Here is a 15,343-nt window from a genome sequence, read left to right on the forward strand (position 1 = left end):
AAGGCAGTTCCTTACCTAAATCTTTGATATTGGCAGTTTCCTTAGTTTCTGTATCAGAGGAAGCTGGTGATCCTGCTCGCTGCTGTGACCTTACTCACATGGTTTTCAGCATCATCAAAGCCATAATAGTCTACAAAACATTAAGCAAATGAAGACGACCTGTGTTCTTATCACATTGCACTTTAGCATAGATATTTAAATAATCAGCATTTAGGATAAGTGAATAAATATCAGTTCATCATTACCTTCTAATGTTACATGCCTCAGATTTTTGTAAGAGCTCAAGGAACTGAAAAATATATTCTCACAACAGGCAAGAAATCACCTACACCTGGAGGAACAACCTCGATCTTGCCCTGAACTCTATGCATCCCATGATTATGTCTACATTAAATTCGTGTGTGTTTACCATTCTACTATAAATACATTTTACAAATACCTCTATTTAGGTGTAGCCCAGATGTAAAAAAAAAAAAAAAAAGGCAAGAGGTTATAGATTGAATAACATTACAAATGGTTGCGGTAGCAAAAAATCATTTTCAAAATGCTACTTCTTATAAGACAGTGGAAATCTACTACTGATGCAGTGAAGAACCAGCAGCATTTCCATCGTATCAAATATTGCCTCAGAGGTAAAGCAAAACAGTCTAGCATGGAAAAATTAGCCCTCATTATCAGCCTATGGCAGAGCCCTAGGAAAGAGCAATTTTGACATCTGTTGAAACTGCTGCTGTTTACCTATGAAAGAAAAAACTTAGCAAGGCTTTGATGCTGGGGAGGCAACATTAGTCATTGAGGTGCATTTTAGAAACGCAGCTTTACCCTGACTGTTGATAGAGCACTGAACTAGAAAAGGCAATAGCAGGCAGCTGGAACTGAGAAGGAGTGTCCCTGTCTGACCAGGTGTCCTTGTATCGTAGTTGCCCTTACTCCTCGTCTTCCTTGGCCTCCGTGCAGGCAAAAAGAAAAGTGGCCGTGTGCCATACCAAGGTGGATTTAGCTCCACCTTAAAGAATTGAAGAGTTAAGGTGGTATCATTAGCTGCACACAGCATGATTTCTCTTTAATCCTTTCTAGAATGTACAAGTTTAAATGTCCATACATGATGTTATTAACTGGCTTTAGTAAGTACTTAAGATCCATCATTTTTTTTATAAACAACCTCTGGTCAACTTCTTTCTACTGAGAGGGGAGAGCTCAGTTTTCTGACCTGGCCATCAGGAAGTAACTCCCCACGCCTGATCAGGAAGTAACTCTCCACGCCTGGGAGGCTTTCTGTCGCGACGGAGGGAAGACAGGGACACTCAATATGAGTGATCAGCAAGCTTCGTTTATTGAATAGTACAGCCGTCTTTTATGCTTCGTTATAATTAGCTAATACATATTCTGCAATACATCTTTCTGATTGGCCTGTCCTCCAAACTTCAACCCCGCCCTTAGTTCCTTCTTTACAGTTACTTTCATCCTCTTTTCCCATGCCTGAGCAGCTGCAATCTCCCTGTTATCATACAACAATTACAGTCAAGGACAGGGTGTCCTTGCCAGCTCAGCAGTTACGGGGGCTGAATCCGATGTTTCTCAAGTTCTTGCTCAGCCAGCTGGATCATGTCTACGCGACCCTTCTCAGCTAGCCAGTCTCCCACAGCTTTCCTGAGGCATGAGGAGGGAAGGGGGGCAAGGAGCGGGTCCCAGTTCCCCCACCCAGCACACATTGCGATGACACAAACTTGCACAAAGGCACGCCAGAACCACTAACGGCATGCTGTTCGCATGGTCCTCGCAGCCGGGTAGCAAGGTGTGCCAAGTGAGGGCCGCAAGGCAACCCTCAAGGGGAGGAATGGTTGCCTGCCTGGAGAGTTTTCACTTTATTCACAGGAGGAGCTTTCCACATGCAAATGAAAACACTTGACATAATGACAAATCAGTATAACAACTCAATTACTTTGCAATATGATACCTGGTGGGAGGGGACTCGCTGCTTTTATAGCTTGTTCATGTGAGTCTGAGGACATAAATGACTGCTTCTTAGTAAAGGAAGTGCTAATTAATAATAATCACTAACAACAATTAATAGTTGTCATTAATAATGCACACTTTGTAGCCCAACAGATAGAAGAACCTAACTTATTAATTGCAAGTGTATATAACTGTATATAAGCTAAATACATATGCATGTAACCATATATGACTATGGTAGAAAAAAAGGTCAGCAGCCAAAGGAGCGTGAGGGAGAGTGATCTCCAGCACGGATAACCTGGCCCAGCAGAGCCTGGGAGAGCCCTGCCGCAGCTGCTGGTCTCCCAGGAAACACTAATCAGAGCCCCAGTTGCGGGAAGCACGTAATGCTCCACTGGTAGTGGACTGCCATCCTGGCATAGCCGTGGCCCTCGGCAGTGGAAGGTCGTGGTCTTCAGTCCTGCAGGGGTGCCTCCCACACGTCCCTCACTGCAGGCTGAGGAGACTAGGGTGGCAAATAGGTTCCAACGACAAGATTTCGTCTCATCTCTGGTTGAATTCATTGGAAAAGCTGTTAAGGGTGAAGTGCCCCCTCCCTGGGAGGCCAGTGGCTTGGGTAACCCTCAAGCTTGCCAAAGGTGGCCAGGCCCCACTCTGGGCGAGCTGGGGTGGGAGGGTGGCAGGCGCAGGTCCCCTGTTAGCACTGCCCACGGCTTCCTCATTTTCTAGAAGGGAACCCTCATGCGTGGACTCTACCGGGCCAAAGCGCAGGGCCTTTCCTTCATTGGGGTCCCAAAGAATCTTTCTTCTCCCCTGCCCCATGTTTGTCCACTGTAGACAACAGACTGGGGGAGCGGGACCAGAACCCCTTCCTTGGCAAGCTACACTTTAATAATAGATTTCCCTAATTAATACTGACAGATATGACACAAGATCAAGCCCCAAATCTATGAAGACTAATGATAGCTATTTTATTGACCTGTTTTCCAAAAGCAAATCACACTGTCTCCAACACATACAGGAGTGGGCAACCATGAATCCAATCTTTCTTCCAGTGGCAGTTCTAAGAACAAGAACTGCAAGATTTGGTTCATTAATAGTTTATTCTTAATCATATTGAATTAGGGGGTAAATTGCATTACCTTTAATGACACAGATTGAACACCCCACTCCCCTTCCTTTCTCCTACATACTATATGTCTGTATATAAATCTGCTAGACAACACTCCGGTATAAGACTCAGTCCTACTCCCAGCAAAGCTAATAGCACAATTTCATCCAGATTAGACTCTGGCCCTTGCAGGGAATCTTCACATCTGCTTTACACCACACACTACAAAGGTATATGTCTATATATACATGTACATATGTATATAGCTAAATACGTGTGACAGGTTCAAGAAGAACAAAATAGGTTATTGTTAGTAGACAACTGCAAAGCCAAAGGGCTCCTTTCTCCTTCTCCTTTCCTATTCCTACCCAGAAAGGTCCATAAAAATGTATTCGTTTTTATCTCATGCATTTACCATTTAGTGGGGAAATTTAATTGTCAGAAGTTTGGCATTTTCTTTCCTCTAAATTAAAAGAATGAAGGAGGTAAGGGCTAATTAATGTGCTCATTCCAGGGTGTGCAATCTATAAAAGTGTTGTGCATTTTTAAAAATCTAAATGGACTTTTTCATTGTGTTTCTGTGGGACTGCTACTTCACCCTCCCTTCTGGAGCTAGTCAACAGAAATGAGAAAACAACTTCTAATTCACACAGGAAAGGCCAGATCTGCCCTAAAAGACAGCACACTCAAGTTATTTATAAAATGAAATATTTCATATGTTGAAATTGAAATATTTCAATTTTAATTGAAACAAATAATGAATTTCTTCTATGTTAATGCATATTAATGGCAACTTTAGGAAGGAGTAGATGCATTCATGAATATGTCCATTCATACAACCAATTTCTGGACTGGTAAATATAGTTTCCCTAACTGCCATATTTTGTACAATACTCAGTTTTTGTTACTGTCATGCAACAGCCCTGCTAGCACTATGGCTTACAGAAGGTTTACAGAGTTTTGACTTTTCTTTCTACCTGCCATGAATCAAATTTAAACGTGTGCTAGTGTCATTCTGCTTTTTGTACTTCAAGTCTGGATTATTCTAATTGCTATTTATTGTTCTTAACTTACAATTTGTTACATAAGAAATTAAGAAAATACAACTTTTCTAACATTAACTTTTCACAAGCCATTCTGCGTGGTCTCTCTGTCAGTATTACACAATAGAATTACAAATGTTGAATGCTGCAGATACTGTTCCTGTTTAGAAATTTACTAGGTAATGTGGTTGACACAGATGTATTATTCATCAAAAGTGTAGTTACTCATTGCTTTCCAGCTTTATGCTAAGAACTGTATGACATTTTATGAAACTAACAAAATCACAGTCAATTAGATTAAAAACACAGTTGTTCTAATAAAATATATAACTAACTCCTTGTAATGCATTTGGACTGTTTCTTTTTCTTAGTCTGCATTGTGAACAATGCCAATTGATATATGAATGCTAAATAGAGGACTAAACTGAATAGCACTTATAATAGAAACTATTATCAAGCAGAAAAAAAGGGTAATAAAAACTGAGAGAACTGGAAACATTTCTTATGGATCTACACTGAGATGTATTAATAGATTTCACCAACACCTACAGAAATACATTACCCATTATTTTGTTTATCAACTTCAGCCTTATTTCTTCTAAATATTCAAGGAGAAATATTTCCCTAGGCTGAACTCAGTAATATGGAGTACACTTATTTATGTTTTATCAGTCCCAAGCTAGAGAGTTGGAATAGTTGCAAGATACAAGCTTGCTGACACAGTTTATTTTCTTAATTACCTAAGAAGCAGGTTTGTAACTTGAACTTCTCAGGAAACAATAAGCCTCCTCTACATGCTGAATTCAAGTTCCCATAACAAAATTTAAAAGTTTATCTGACTAAAATAATTTGTAAGTGAACTAATTTTTCTCTGATTCTTTTTGTATTTTGGTCATTGTAGACCTTGGCAATTATATTAGTTATAGTGTGGGAAAATATTATAATTGAGAGCTGGTAAGTTCTTTGCAGATTTCAAGTTTTTCTTTACACTGTGCTGACATTTAGTACAGCCCTGGTGAGGAAAACAATACTGCCATTCATAGCTCTAGACCTAGATTTCAATTGACTTAAGCAGGCACAATGAAACTTGGTCATTCACTGGTTACCCATATTGTGTTCTCAAATTTTCTCTCAGCGAAAGTATAATGACTCAGTATTGTATGGTTGCATAGACAAGGCTCAGAACAAGAGACACTAGTTTTGTCTGATGGTGTGAGAAAGTTGTGAAGGGATCTTTTCTTCCAGATGGTGTTAAATTCAGCTGCCTTTTTAACATTGGCCTTGCACAGCAATCTGCTGCTCCCTTGTCACAAAGAATAAGCCTGGGTTCCTACTAGTTAACATGCATACTCATGAAACCTGCAACTTCACTCCAACTGTTTTACAATGTAGTGGTATGCTAAATAAACTTGACCTGGTTTTTCGCAGTGCTAAAACTAGCCCTCGAAAGACTGCTCAACTGATATTTACAACTTTTCATTTAAAGCTGTATATTGTTTGATTTTTTTACAAGTTTTAAGGAAACAGCATTTTACAGGTAGACAATTTTATATAACATTATTTGCTATGTGAGGCAAGGATAAACTTGGAGGGCATGCTACTACATTTTAACATGCTCTCTTTTCCCAAGTCAGATTTGCAGGACAAAAGGAGGGAAAAATGGGACATTTTGCTTCTAAGCAATGAAGGAATCATAATATCAAATGTATTTTATTAATTTACAGTCATGTAACGTCAATAAGGTACAAATCAATTTAATATTACAATGGCTAACACGATTATAATATTGTTATTTTTCCTGGGTGCTTTTCTTAACAATTTTACATAAAAGACCAAGACGCAAGCAAAAGCTTAAGTAAATTGACTCCATTGAATGCCTAAGTAAACAATAGGTTTCCCCAGAAAACAGCTTATTGCCTTAATTGAAGCTCTTTGAGAAAGAAAACCACAGACTTTGTAATGTAAATGTTAATTGTAGTAGACAATGGCTCTAGGTAAATAGCACCCCTGGACATGCAGTAAATTACAGACGTACAGGCGCTCAAGAATGAAAGATTGGTCGCACAAACACTGCTTCAAATGTAAATAAACAAGGGGCTTCTCATCGGTCACTACAGTAGTAAAACTTTGGCACGGGTACAGCAGCTAAAGTGGGAATTTATGTAAATACAGTTTGGCTGGGGTACTAGCTGAATCTCAGTAAAAAAGCCACCGAGTAAGTCCTTTAGACTGATAAATCCTATAGAATATATTTGGAACTACAGGGAAGATGAGATGACTTTGGAGGCTAATTCTTTATTTTAAAACAACAATGCATGTGGTATTTCTAGGACCTGTTTGATGGTTCTCTGCTTCCTTCCTCTCAGAGTATGTGACGTAAAGGTCAATATTTCCATTATAAACCTCCAAATAATATTTTATATGAGCTGTCCTACTCTGAAGTAAAAAATGGAAAACAATACCAAAACCAAAAACCAACACCAAAACCTCAAACAAACAAACAGCCTGTACAAGTTTAGTCCTTTATGAAGAACGTTGAGAATTGTTCCCTTATCTCTGATCTTATTTTAATCTACCTTAGAGATGTTAAATTTCTAAGACAGTATTATACACTAGTGTGCCTCTGGAAAGATGTTTAGGTCAAGTCCAAAGGAAAATGTTACCCTTGAAAATTAATCCTGCTCAATTTCACTGTAAAAGGTGACTAAACTGCAAGGTCAACACATGATGTCTGCTATTTTTTTCCATCAGGGAAAAGAGGACCAGTCTCCATAGATGCACCTCCCGGGTTGCCTTGCCTCTCCTAAATCATCTGCGAGACTCAGGCCACGGAAGAAAAGTGAAACGTGCTCCCGAGGAGCTTGTACCGAGGTTGCAGAATTAACAGAAAGAATCGTAGAATCATAGAATTGTCTAGAGACAGTGCGCAGCCACAGAGCAGTTGGTGTTCTCACTTGGGAGCCTGCAGATGGTTGTGAGTGGGAAATGCCTGCACTTACGGAGGCGATGGAGATGAGTATGGTATGGTGCACTTGATGGGATTTTTTCATCCTCCAGCCCCCAGCATGGCTGTCTGTCACGGCCTGCCGGGGCATGGAATTGCCACTTACCCCGAGCGTGGGAATGGGAGCGCCCAGCCGTTCACATCTCCTGCACGCCATTTAACGGAATCAATTAGGCAAGACAGACCGTCAGCTTCCCCACCCCCTTTCCATTTCTGTCAGGTCTATATACGTCCTAATTATTTCAGTTTGGGATGCCAGAGCTGTTTCCTAGATAGATCTGATCATCCTTGAACAAAAAGAGAGGAGGCGCACACGTGGATTTTTGGAGTAAATGTCACTTTCATTTCCAATGCTAGGCGCAGAGTAAGACACACAACATTTTTAACACTGACAAGGGGGGGCGATCTCGTCTCCATCATGTCTTTCTGCTTCAATAGCCTCCTCAAGGAAACCTTTTTGGAACAGAGAAGCATCTGTACTCGCATTTTGAATAGAAGAATAAAAATCAGCCATCACTTTTTTCATCCTTGTGCAGCTCCACCGAGTTATCAGTAGATATAAATTGTTAAGCTTGCTTACACTTCAGTGTAAACTTTTTTGAAAGCCTGGTTTCATATTATTTAAAAAAAAAAACCTTAATGCTTTATCTTAGATGAATGCAGACTGATTTTTTTTTCCAGTTCAGTCCACACTGTATCATCACCACCAACAACAACCATCATCTTCATCCTAACCAACTACCAGCTTTATTTTTAAAGCCATTTCATTGCAATGAATCACTTTACAAAATGAAACTGCATTTCCAAATAACTTTCTAAAAAAAAATCATCTCAGCCTAGTTAAACATTGACTGGTCTGGGTTTTTCTTAACAGCAATAGTTGCATACACACTGTTTACCATCAGTACCATTTCCTCGTTGCAGCATTTAGCATCTGACAACTTCATATTTTGGACTAAGTATACCATTTAATTCCCCCCACTCCTACCTTTAGATGTAAAAATGTTAGATTCAGTAAGCATTCCTGACCTTTCTCGGTTTATTTTTTTTTTTACTGTCTCTTGCAGTAGTCTTTCATTTTCACATGGTGTACGATGATCTTGAAGGAGTTTTTACTTTCGGTTATCTAGCTTTATGAAGACCAAAACACTCATACAGCTAGATAACCAAAGATAACAACTCGCTTCCCTCAAAACTGCTTTTTATTTTTCCTTGCTAGAATCCAGATTTTTTTTTTTTCTGATAGACGTGTAGTTTCCTCCAAGAGTACTAGTGCTGCTTTAAAATAGCGATCCTTTTATGCAATTGTGACCTGATATGTGTGCGCGCAAAAGAGATCTGTTGCCTTCAAAGTTTATTCCGAACTTTTCCTTTCAGCCAGTAATTTCTGGCAGTGACAGCCAACAATTCATCTGTTAATATCAGAAAATAAACCAGCTATTAAGGAGCATCAAGCTGCGATAAGACTGAAAAGCATCCATCCCTTCATAAGCCTCTATTTGCATTGTAAATTACTTCAGTCTCAGAAAGACTCCTTAGACTCTATAAAGATGTAAAGCCATCGGCAATTTCCAGCGCAGTGTAAGGAGGAAAAAGAATCCCATTTCAGTAGAAAGTGACAAGATGATTCGAGGATCGAGCTCCTGATCCTTTTAGATTATGCATGGTATAGAGCTTTTTACCAAATGGTGGCAGCTTGATTGCAAATATCTTGCATGTATGTGTGTTTTAGGTGTGGTGTGGGTGTGGGGGTGTGTGTGAGAAGATCCTCGCTTTCTCAGGGCTCCTAGAGCTGGGAAGAAGATGCGGTCTTGCTGGTCTGAAAGAAGGAGAAAAGGGGCATCATCGGAGGGCTTTCAGTGCCAAAATGTGGACCGGCCCGGAAAGGTCAAAGGTCCTGGACCACGAGACACCGAGGTAATGATGATGTCATGAGAAATTTCAAGTACACACAGTTATTGATATGCATGAGTGATCAGCGATCTGCCCCTGCCAGCAGCAACAGCGGCAGTCTGGGACTAAGCCAAACATTGCCTCCTCTACCGCTCCCGACTGCAGGAAAAACCACTCGCCGCCTTTACCTTCCTTCTTGATAGCGTAGATCTCTCTAATGTGCAAAGACTGAAGAATTCTCTCTCTAAGGATAGATAAAAGCGTTTCAGATCTGTGGAACGTCTTTGCCTGCATTTCTCTTTTGGCACCACCTGCTTGTGCAGAGAGATGTGAGGCACTTTGCTATAGCTTAAAGTAGGGCCTTGCTTTCTGAGACTGGGGATCAGATCTGTGTTACGCAGTGAGTCGATGTGTAATTACACTGACAATTTGCCCTGCTGTGATGTGGTTTTAGTGGCTTCACAGCTCGGTCATGTTTTGTGTCTATAGTGATTTGCAGGTATTTACACCGGGATGACTGTGCAATGCATTTTCCTCTATATGTTTATTTGGAATGCTGCTAGCAGCAGGCTCCGGCTTGCCTCCAGTGTATTCTATAGCATCTATTCTCTCTCCCCATTCCCATTTCCCAGTGTGTGGGTGTGGTGTGTTAGAATGCAATACAGGTGAACATTGCAGAAAATCGTGAAATGCCTCAATAAAAATGCTGTATTATTGTTTATTTTTATTAACCTCGTACTTAGAGTGAAGAAATGCATGCTTACGTTACTCAATAAATCAATGAAGGCACGTCTTTCTAAACTGTTAGAATGCATTATGTACAGTTTTAGGATTTAAGTCTCTCAATTCACCCCTCCCCCACATTATACTTTGAATTATTTAACATTATAATTTGTATAGAATTTTTCTAAGTCTAACATGCAAACAATAAAGGTCTCTCGACTATACGTGATACAATGAAACTCCGGATTGAGATCTACAATATTTACTGTTGAAATTAATAAATGTACTTCAACAGCTCATACATACTGTAGTTTGTATAAGATGCATATTGAAAAATTCAGCACAGATAGAATATGGACTGCTCTGTGCTTCCAAAGGAATTATTTCTTAAAATTCATGCCAGTACTATTCTTTTAAGGTGTAAAATAAAACATAATACATCATGCTTTGTGTTCCTATACAGTTATAGAGAATACATCTCACTGCATTTAAATAGATTTCTGTGTAAATTGAGATGTTTGCATTGCTACTATTTTTAAGGGGGAATATTAAAATGCATGGAGTTACACTGAAATTCTTGTTATTCTATACTGACTGTATAGCCTGCTCACATAATAAAGCATATGTGTGCTTGTATGTACACAGGGGAACCATGTATACATGTGTAGGACTAAGCACATGTGTGTATACATATTTGCATTTAAATATATATAAAATATGTGGTTACACTGTAAAATTGCAACTATGTAAACCAGTCCATTTTTTATCATAGATTAATATTACAAAAGCATGAAAATGGGAAAGCAATATAATTTATCAGACAAGGCCCAAAATTAATACTGCCACCAAGAAGTAACACATAAACATTAATAATGCGCCAAATCCTTAATTCAGTGGTGATCTTATTAATGAGACCATTCATTTGTGCTTTCAGATTATCAGCCTCTGAAACTGAGCATACTTTTTTTTAAATGCATCTTAGATACTCTGGTATAAGGAAACACTATAATTTGCCACCAGTGCTTGGTATATATGAGACATATGAGCTAATTGTGCCAGTGCTCTTTTCAGATTATAGTCTGGCATAAAATAGTTAAAATTCTTATAACACTGTACTATTTGTTACTGTGCTTCTTCATTACTTCTCAGGCTGTTCAAGCACAAGGATGACAATTAGACATCTGATATATCTAAAGGCACATGATCATTTTGATATTATGTAAAATTCTAATGAGCTTCTCTGAACTGGTAATTAGAAAGATGTTTTTTCTTGCAATAGCTAGATGCAGCAGTATTAGTAGTTAGGCATGCGTTACATCCAATAGGATTGCAAATTTATGCATTACATTGTCAGAGGCATGAAAATTCAGGTATTCCTTTTGTATGTGTGTGTATGTCTATGCTTATATAGATATTTCTGTATATAATACATATTAACACAGACATATGTACACATTAATGTGTACATTAAAGCATGTTGCCATGTTACAGGATTTGCAGTTAAATGAAAGACATTTTACTGTAAATTAGTATGTTTCAAAGATGCAAAATATGCCTTTAAAACATCAAGCTCTGTTCTCAAGACCACCTTACTCACACACTGACTTAAGAAGTAACTGCAATACACCTGTCACATTTTATTGATTAATCATTGGAGCCTCAGAAAGTCAAGAGAGCCAACATGACAATTATAACCTAGCTGTCCATTAGCCATATTGCCAATTATATTTTCTAACTTCCAGTCATCTAGTAGGGCCTTGAAATCGAGGGGTGCCCAGTAAGACTGCACAAAAATATTTGCTTATTGTGAATACAAAAAAAAAAAAAATCTATACAGCAGTTGTTATTTTTTTCCAAAATCGTTTTAGAATGATCTGTGTATTGGAAGATACAGGATCCAAACTTTTTTTTTCCTCCTGCCTCCCTAATAAATTCCCATTAATGGCCTTTAAATTGGTATGTGATTGCCATGTTTGTTTTCTAATCTTTTTATAGGTCTCCAGATGGCTGGGATGTAAAGAAGAAACATCCTCCATGTTTTTTTAAGAATAAACAGTAAAAGTAAATAGAGACTTTAAAGAATACTTATGATTCTCTAATTATTACAGAGACTTGTTCCAATGCCAGTATCCCCATCTTCTGTATGGAATACACATAAGAATCCTATTTAAACTGCTATGAAGTACATAACTATACAACATTATATGGCTCCTCTTTTCATGCTAAATTAGAATAGAATTCACATAAATGTAAAACATGGCACACCAATACAATCCAGGCAAGTATTTCCTGCGTAATATGCCTTTCCTTTCAGCCAGGTAAGTCGCCCGACTGGCTTGCCTTCTAATAAGTGTCTTATCATTTCTTTTGTGATCAAAATTTAATTTTACAGGCAACTGCAGATTATATTTCTGTTATGTTGAACATATGGTATGCAAAAGGATATCTAATCCAAATTACAAAATAAAAAAGGCAGACTTTTGAGAATTCAAAATCTTGGGGAAAAAAAGAAAACCACACTCACTAATTTCACATGGATATACTGCATGCTGTTAAAGAACACGTTCTATTGTCTGACTTTTATTATTAAACAGAAAAATAAAAATACCATTTCTTGTCGTGATTATAATTTTCTGTGGTCTTCCTGCATTGATTAAATCTGAAAAATAGCCACAAAAAAAAGGCAAAGGGTCATAATTTAAACAATTTCACTGTTCTTCTCCGTGAAATGTATGTAAATAGATAAATGCATGTATGTTCAGGAGGTGCTGTGTATATCAACATTTGGAGATTATTGAATAAATTACTAAAATGCTTGACTATTAAACAGGGAAATAACTAGCCACATTTCCTGCAGATGATCTAATATGACATAAAACAGATACGAGTAATGTACTCGGGTACCTGCAGGGTTAAATGTAGTAATTAATATTTACAGGACAATTATGAACAATAAAATTCCATAATTATTTGTGGAGACCTATGATAAACAACAAAAAAAAAAGGTTTAAGAATATTTGGGGCTGCTGAATAGAGATGGTGAAAGTTACACAGGCATATATAATATATAAAGGATGGAGGCTCCATCTACCCTTCAGTTCAAAACAAGCAAAACACATTAAGCCAGTATTTTCCCTATAGAATCTCCGTGTCTTTCAGATCAACTATGTCCTGAAATCAGGATCATTAGAAAGGCATGGTCTATATTTACAAAACTGTTACTATATCAAGAGTTGTATGTGTAAATAAATATAACAATCTAATCACTGTCATTGCATTATATCGATTACATCAGCCTTAGTTTAAAAGCATAATATTTCTTACAAAGTAACTGTGTTCTTCTATTTTACGGTAAGTTATTTCCCCCATTTCATGAATCCTGGGCTAGAGTTGTTCTTGGAGAAGTATACTACTTGGTGGATGCATGAGAGGGAGGACTAAAATAGAAACACCATTGTGCAAGTCCCTTGCTACCGGCGCCCCGGAGGGCCCGCGCCAGGGCTGGAGGTAGCCTGCGCCCCGGCGTCGGGTGGCCCGGCCTGGCACGCCGCCGGGGCAGTCCCGCGTCCCAGGCCCGACCCCGTGGAAGACGGGTCCCTGTGCCGTGCTGCGGCAGCCATTCTCGGACTCCCGGGGCAGCGGCACCTAGAGCCGCGGCACGGCGCAGACCGCCTCCCCCTCCTCTTCCCCCACCTCAAAAAGGTGTGCGTTTTAGTCGGGCTGAGCCAGGCACATCGCAGCTGCCCTTGCCGCCCCGACCAAGATGGGAATAATTACATCCTCATGAAACATTTATTAAATCACCTCCACTCAAAGGGATACATATTTTGATCAGGCTGCATTTTGGACAACCCAGTAAGTGATGGCTACTTGCTTGAAGTGACCCACTAAGCACAGAGGCAGACGGATTTAACTACAGTGAATAATCTCTGCGTTGGCAATCTCAAAAATATGAGTTCGACTTTTTAATTATTTTTTTTTTTACAAAACAGCTCGAAAATGTAGAGTCGACAGGAGTTAGTTCCCATATGCCAATTTAAAACCCGGTGAATGATTGTTCCTATGTATATACACCTTCGAAAGGTACCCAGGTACTGCTAAAAAGCTTGCTATCTGCATACTTAAACGTTATAGTTGGAAATCTACTTGACAAATAAGAGTTCCCACACCTAACCACGCACAAGACCAACAAGTTTAGGATAAGACATACAAAATCAACTAACCAATATAAGCCGTCGTGTTAACTCATAAAACTCTGCCTTGTTAATCAAATGGAAGTTCCTGGAACCCTACCAAGACGAACTGTTCTGCCTGACTCTGGGCGAGGCAGCTCCTACCGCTGAACCTGACACAAAGCTGCTAACCGAGCTCAGGTTCACATATACCCACTCCCTCAATCGGAAAACGCGAACGTGCAATGAAGTTCAGCTCTCTCCCTTTTATAACGAATTCAGGTTCTGTACATCCCCCTCTCGATACTTACATTTGTTCTTTTTAAAATAAAGAATTGACCCCAGATCTAAATGGTTAGGTGAATCTCCAGTAGAAAACAAAGATTCCCACCACGGTCAAAACCCCTTTAAAACACAGAAAGCAGGTTCTTTCATATCTCCAGAAATTCAGATCTTTCCCCTCGTCATTTCTATTTAAAAGTGCCGCTTAGTTCCATGGTGTAGTTCTTGCACGTTTGGTTCTAAAATAGTTAGAAAGCTTCCATTAAAAAAAAAAAAAAAAAGGTGTGGGGGGCAAAAGTGTGTGGGGTTTGTTTTTTTTCCTTTTTCCATATTGCTTTCTAAGCCCCAGAGTAGAAAGTGAAGTGTTTTGAGGCTCTGCAAGTTTTTTTGGGGGGGGGTTGGCCAAGGTCTAGTCCAGCCCTCTCCGCTGAGGAGGACGTGCTCTGAAATTCAATCAAATTTCCTAATGCTTTTGTTGCTGATGAACTGAAGGCCTTTTGTTCATCCATTGCCACGGTCTTTTTCCGTTCCTACTATATGTTATGCGTTGCCGGAGATAATTATGCTTCTAAGCATAAGTTTTGTGGTTTCCTTCTTTTCCTTCTCATTCAACGCTTCAGGTTCAAAACCAGTGGCACAGAAACAACATTTCGCCCATGAAAACTCCATCACGTTTTAGGGCGCAGGAGCCGGGCAAAGAGCTGCATAGTGCGTTGGAAGAAGTTTGGGGGTGTGTCTGACCACGGGAGGTGTGTGGGGAAGGAGGGAGGGAGGTGGCGCACGGCAAGGTAGGGAGACAGGACGACTCTCTGGTATGTACCCGGGAGGACGCAGCGATGGGGTTGTGCTCGTCGTTTGAGGTGGGCAGGAGGTGGGCTGGCGGGGGTGGTTGCAGGGCAGCAGTCCGACCACCCCGTCCTGGCCGCGGTCCTTCACAGCCCCAGTCGCAGCCCAGCCCCCACGTATACTCCTGCCAACACAGCCCCTGGGGACAAGGCAGACCAACAGAACTCTATAAGAATAAAAATGCAATCTCAGACTAAACTAACGAAATTCAGGATAAACCCTGGTTACACAAAATTGCTGCAGGGATTTATAAAAGTCTGGATCAGTCTCTCAATCAGAAGTACACTCGTGTTTCCATTCCCTGGCTTGGCCG

Source organism: Numenius arquata, chromosome W, assembly GCF_964106895.1.
Source record: "Numenius arquata chromosome W, bNumArq3.hap1.1, whole genome shotgun sequence".
Taxonomy (NCBI): Eukaryota; Metazoa; Chordata; class Aves; order Charadriiformes; family Scolopacidae; genus Numenius; species Numenius arquata.